The following is a 6,394-nucleotide window of genomic DNA, read 5'->3' as shown; positions in this document are numbered from 1 at the left end:
AGGTGCTGCGGGAAGGGGCACAGGGAGAGGGAGAGAAAATCTTAAGCAGGTTCCACACTCAGTGTGAAGCCTGGTGTGGGGCTCAGTCTCAGGATCCTGAGATCATGACCTGAGCTCAAAACATGAGTCAGATGCTTAACCAACTGAGCCACTCAGGTGCCCCACATTTTTTTTTTAAGCACAAGGACACACATTTTATACAAAGAGCAAATGTTTTTAATTACATTTTTTTTTTTTCACAAAAGTTACTGCATTGGTACAAAGAGTAAATATATGGCCCAAGCAAGATGAAAGTACAGGTGACTTTTGGGTTAACATTGTAGCCAAAGGTCTATATAGTACATGAGATTTAAATCTGAACTTTATCTCAGTTCTACATGACTGCATATCATGGGCCTTTAGATTTTCTTTCTAGGAGGTAAAATCATAAATAATATACCACTATTTACTTTCAGTTTAATGGCAACATACTGGTAAAATTCAATGGAATAATGATCAGCACATTTGCAAATTTAGAGTCAAAGCATTTATTTGTACAGGTCAAAATTCCCTAAGAAACTAACAAACTATATATAATTGCTATTATGTTTTATTTTCACACAACTAAGAGTACCCTTTTATTACTTTTTTCTCAAATTGCTTAAAGAAAATGTTATCCTCAATTTGAAATAAAACATTGTTACAGAAAATAAGGGGGCTGTGATTTAACCCACAGTATCCCTCCAGTGTGCTAGTGCTTCCACTTTGGCAATCTAAAAACAAGATTGTTTTTTTAAACTTAAGATTCTGAGAGGGCCATACTGTTTTAGTTTTATTCTCCATTTTGTTTTGTTTTATTTTTATTTTATATTTTATTAATTTAATATTATTTTATTTTCTTTATGTTTGGAGATGAAAATTGCTACTTGGTCATACCCTTTAAAGACAAGCTTTCTGCCAAGGCAATTGTTGCATCATTTCAATGTCTTGATTATTGGATATATTCCTGCTGTCACTGTGCTTGTCTCGATTATATCCATTGCTATAGTTATTCTGATTTCATTGTACCTTACTTCTAATAACTGATTTGTTTTCATCCTGTAGTTGTATTTTTTCTTCAAAATTTGTATGTTTTTTTTTCTTTTTCCATTAATCTATCCATCCATTTCCTAACCATCCTCAATCTGTGAATCTTGGGGTTTCCTGGTCTTCTTCCTATTGTTTTGAATCATAATTAATTGCAAAATGGATTACCAGGTTACCAAAATAATTTATTAGAAATTCATTTCTGTATTTCTTTTATACTCTTTAACAGTATGATACCAATTAAAATACTCTTGATATAATTTACGGTTGGTTTTGCTGCCAGATTCTAAAATTATAAAATACTCAGAATTCAATATACAACTGTGAAGATTTCTGTAGCAGTCTATATGGCATATATTTTTATTGATTATAATAATATAGGATATCTCTAAGGGCTACAATTAGTAGCCTATATCTGTTACCTATATCTGTTCTAACAGCTATATCTGTTCTAAGATATACAGTTTGAAGTTACAAAGAAATAATGACTGTGAATATCTCTTTCAAAGATCAGGGTTTACTGAGGATTCAGTAAGGTAATGTCAAGCACAGCTCCCCTTTCATTCTCTTACTTCACTCCAGTTAAGCTTTTGCTTCTTCAAAATAAAAAATGCTCTTAGCATTAATATCTGTGACCTTCATATTGTTAAGTCCAATGTTATGTGCAGTCTTCCTTACTTAACTGAAACATTTGGCAGAACTGGTTATTCCCTGTTCCTAATACTCTTTCATTTTTTGTCTCCCTGGACACCACACTTACTTTGCTTTTTCCCTTTTCAATAGTCTCAGTTGTTGATTTCTCCTTTTGCCCCTGATCTGTTCAAGTCACAGTGCCTCAGACCTCAATTCATGAGTCTTTCCTCCCCACCTTCTCCTCTTCCCTCTCCTGTCCTTCTCTCGTTTCTCTATTCACATGTATCCCCTTGGTGATCTTACGTAATCTTGTGGTTGCACATATCAGTTATGTGTAGGTGACTCTCAAATTCATGTGTTTAACCCAGATTATTCCCTTGAAATGCAGACTCCTAAATCCAACTGACAAGTTACCATCTTCAGCTTGATGTCTAATAGAAACTTGACACTTAATATTGCTAAATAGAATTCCTGAGCTTTCTTTCTTTTTTTAAAGATTTTATTTATTTGAGAGAGAGAGAGAGAGAGAGAGCGCGCACAAGAGCACAAGCAGGTGGAGGGGCAGTAGGAGAAGGAGAAGGAGAAGCCAGCTCCCTGCTGAGCATGGACCCTGGGATCATGACCTGAGCTGAAAGCAGATGCTTAACCAAGTGAGCCACCCAGGTGCCCCCTGAACTTTCTCTTAAAGCTCTTTCCCCCTAGAGACTTCTTTACCTCCAGAAAATCCAATCTTTCTATTTTGGGGGGCCAAAAACTTTGGAGTCATACTGGATTCCTGTCTTTTTGTCACACCCATTATGATGTGCCAGGAAACCTGCTGACTCCAGAATGTGACTACTTCTCATCACCTGTATGGACTCATGTTGTCCTGATCTGAACAACCATCATCTCCTACTTGAATCACTGGGCTTTCTAATTCTGCCCTGTTATCCTACAGTCTGTTCTTAACACATAAGCAGGAATGCTTTTCTAAAGTAAAGTTAGATTTCATGCTAATTCAGTGCTTGGTGTCATGCAGTAGCTCACATTTTACTCAATGTAAAAGTGAAATTTTTTCTGTGGCCTGCAAGACTTCACACAATTTTATCCTTGCTGCCTCTCAGCATAGCTGTTTTCAACTGGGGGTGATTTTGTCCCTCAGGGGACATCTGGCATTTTCTAATGATCACTGCTTGTTGAGGGGGATGTAACTATTATCTAGTGTATGGAAACCAGGGATTTTACTAAATTATCTTAAAATTACAAGATACTCTTTGGGCTATTCATGTACAAAGAAATATTGGGTATAAAATATCAGCATTTGAAAACCAGATTTAGACCCTCATTTCCAAATGTCCTTCTCTTAACTCCAACATTGGCATTCTTGTTGACCTTTGGAAACAAGGCTTTGGAGACCTTACAGCCCTTTCACATTCTGGAATATCTGCCTCCTAGAAATTTACATGGTTTGCTCCTTTGCTTCCACCCATCTCTGTTCAAATGTGTGTGTCACTGAGATACTCTCTGATCACACGATATGAACTACAATGCCCTGGCATTCCTTCTTCCCTAAGCAGTTTTCTTTAGGACTCACTACCATCTGATATTCTCTGAATTCTATTTTTGTTTATTGTCTGTTTCTCCTCCTTAGGATGTACACTCTGATCAAGTAGGTGTCTTATCTGTTTTTCTCTTTTCTTTTTTTCTTTTCTTTTCTGTTCTTTTTTTTTTTTTTTTTTTTACTGCTTTTTCCCTCTAGAGCAATGGCTGGCACATCGAAGAAGACTTAATAAATATTTGTAGAAATATCATAATGTAATACAATAAAGTGGAGGACATCGGCAGGGTCTTCTGATAACACGGGAGGTGAATACTGAACCCAGCCATTGTCTGAATCAATCTGGGAACAGAAGGGTAAGTCTGAGCTATTTGGTGAAAAGGGTGGTGCTTGCCTCTTGTGTGTTTCAGATAGAGGGCATTAATGTGCTCAGAGGCCCTGGAGTTAGAGGAAGTGTGTTCCCTTGGAGAAATCACAGGAGTAAAGCCTCAGAGTGCACACAGTAAAATAATGACAAAGACATCAATCATACCACGAAAGAAATCAAGTGAGAGAGTTAAGCAGTTAAAGGAACATGCATGGTATCCTGAGTTCCTAGTAGTTTGAGCATTCCTTGCATGCAGTGGGAATAAGAAAATCAGCCAAGCAAACATTTAAGCCAAGGAATAACCTTAACACATCTGAAGTTCTGAGTGGCCAGAACTGCTGTGAAGTGGAAGCTGAGCTGGAGGACAGGCTGTTTTGAAAGGAAGATGGATGAGGGGACAGCACTAATACTTAGAGAGAATTATGTTTTTAAATATTTTATTTCTATACAAATTCACATTTTAAAGGTTTTATAAAATAGACCTATAGTACTTTTAATATGAAAATAGAGTGCTTTAGATTTAAGTAATGCATAGGTTTAACAAAAAGTTTCTAGAAATAAGGAAACTATGAAAATAGTGCTACATGACAATCTTAGTAGAATAATACTAAAATACTAAAATATATTTTCTTTGAAATTAGATACTCTCATTAGTCACCGATTTAAAGAAAGTCAAGGCCTCCTATAGCATTTCTTGTGGGGGGAGTTTCCTCACTTTACATTTGCTTTCATTGGCTTCTTTGCTGATTGATGCTGATGTGTGAGTGTGTGCAACAAGAGAAAGGGAAAGAAAGCAAGAGGAGATTTTCTGCTTTGGATTAAAATGATTTTTCTCCTATTCTTATTTCATTGGTTCCTATGCCGCTCGTATCACTTTGGTGCTTAAAATAATAATAATAAACTCACCATTCTACGCTTCCAGGGAGGAGTCCATATGGTGTTGTCCTGGATTCCTGTGGTAATTTAAAGGAAAACTTTTTAACGTGGAGAGCCCTTGAAGTCCTGCAAATGATGAAGAAGAATATCTTCAAATTTCTTGTATTTAGATTTAGAATCCATTTAGATGGTATCTACCTTGACCTCCAAATGGAACAGTACATCTACAAAAAGAAAAACAGTGGCCTTCCACATCATAAATCTGAAGAGAGAGAACCTGGGGGAAGCGTCTGCGGGGAGCTTGCAACATTGCTGCCATTGAAAACCCGGTTGAGGGGATCTCTGGGTGGCTCAGCGGTTCAGCGCCTGCCTTTGGCCAAGGGTGCGGTCCTGGAGTCCCGGGATCGAGTCCCACGTCGGGCTCCCTGCATGGAGCCTGCCTCTCTCTCTCTCTCTGTCTCTCATGAATAAATAAATAAAATCTTAAAGAAAAGAAAATCCAGTTGATGTCAGGGTCCTATGCTTCAGCAGTTCTGGCCAGTGAGCCGCGCCGCAGTTTGCTGCTTCACAGCGGCCAGCCCTATTTCTGGAACCTTCGCTAACCAGACCCAGGCAGCCCGATGGGAGCCGAGACTTCTGATGGTTACTCATCCCAGGGCTGACCACCAGCTTCTCAGACGTCATACGTTAACCTGGCTGTCCTCGCTCGGAGTAAGACCAACTCCGCTCTCCGCTGCGTGGACACGGCCGCCCCCGGCCACGGCCGCCACGGCCACCGCGGCCACCACAGGCGAGCGGGCTCCGCGGTGCGACGTGCTGAGCGCAGGGAGTTTCTGCGCAGGCGCGCTCCAATTCTCACAAATACCCGCGAGAGGTCACGCCTCGTCTCTACTGCGGCCCCCTGAAGACCTTGAGGAGGAGGACCTGGCACCTGAGGAGAAGGCTGTGTGTGACCAGGGAGGAGCTTCGGGGTGGACGGACTGCGCCACTTCCCGGGGCTAATGCTCCTCAGCCTGAGGTTGCGGACTGGCCCTCAAGGTAGGCGGTTACCCTCCGTGCCCTGCTCAGGAGGGCCTGCTCGGGGCTGTGACTGACGACGAGCAGCCTCTGAGGATCTGAAGCTCTTCTTCCACAGACTCTTAAACAGAAAAAGGAAAGAAGCTGGCGGAAAAGAAGCTGTTTCTTTTTTCTTTCTTTCCTTTTTTTTTTTTTTTATAGATTTATTAATTCATGAGAGACACACACAGAGAGGCAGAGGGAGAAGCAGACTCCTCGCGGGAAGCCTGATGCGGGACTTGATCCCAGGACCCGGGGATCACACCCTGAGCTGAAGGCAGATGCTCTACCGCTGAGCTACCCAGGAATCCCATAGGCTGTTTCTAAAGCACACACTCGTTCAAACAATATGACCCTTTTAGCAACTTTTGGTAGTCTATATGAATCGCCACAGAAATCTCTTTCCCAAACTCCCAGTTATCAGGCCACCTTTTTTTTTTTTAAAGATTTATTTATTAGAGCACAAGCAAGCAGAGCAGCAGGCAGAGGCACAGTTGGAGAAGCCGACTCTTCACTGAGCAGGGAAACCGACACATGGGGCTCCACCCCAGGACCCCGGGTCACGACCGGAGCCAAAGGCAATGATGTTTAACCATTTGAGCCACCTGTGCGCCTCCATCAGGCCACTTCTTAGTGAACTAGTTTTTTAGTTGTTAAATCCTTCAGGTTAGGAAAAAAAAAAAAAAAGTCTCCCTCAGCATTTAGATTCAGAATTTTAGTCATAGCATTTATTAATACTTGAAATGATTGCATGTATTTGTTTATTTTATTGCTTGGTAGTTAGGTTTCGGCTCATCTGTCTCCCTTTCTAGAATAAAAGCTGCTTGAGTCTTTGTCTTATCCTTGTACATGGAAGAGCG

The 6,394-nt window shown here is 40.6% G+C and overlaps 2 long non-coding RNA genes across 2 annotated transcripts in view; one reads left to right on the top strand and one right to left on the bottom strand.

Annotated features, from left to right (window-relative positions):
• Window positions 1–5,340: 5,340 nt before the first annotated feature.
• The window catches only part of LOC112676310 (uncharacterized), a 38,762-nt gene continuing 37,708 nt past the window's right edge, over window positions 5,341–6,394 (top strand). The window contains exon 1 of the long non-coding RNA XR_003146452.3: window positions 5,341–5,516. This is a non-coding gene — a long non-coding RNA (uncharacterized LOC112676310). The remainder of the gene's footprint in view (window positions 5,517–6,394) is intronic.
• The window catches only part of LOC112676073 (uncharacterized), an 88,146-nt gene continuing 87,732 nt past the window's right edge, over window positions 5,981–6,394 (bottom strand). Inside the window, exon 7 of the long non-coding RNA XR_003146366.3 lies at window positions 5,981–6,194. This is a non-coding gene — a long non-coding RNA (uncharacterized LOC112676073). The remainder of the gene's footprint in view (window positions 6,195–6,394) is intronic.

The sequence above is a fragment of the Canis lupus genome, chromosome 16 (assembly GCF_003254725.2).
Source record: "Canis lupus dingo isolate Sandy chromosome 16, ASM325472v2, whole genome shotgun sequence".
Taxonomy (NCBI): Eukaryota; Metazoa; Chordata; class Mammalia; order Carnivora; family Canidae; genus Canis; species Canis lupus.
Note: the sequence above shows the minus strand (reverse complement) of the source record. Positions and strands in the feature narration are given on the sequence as shown.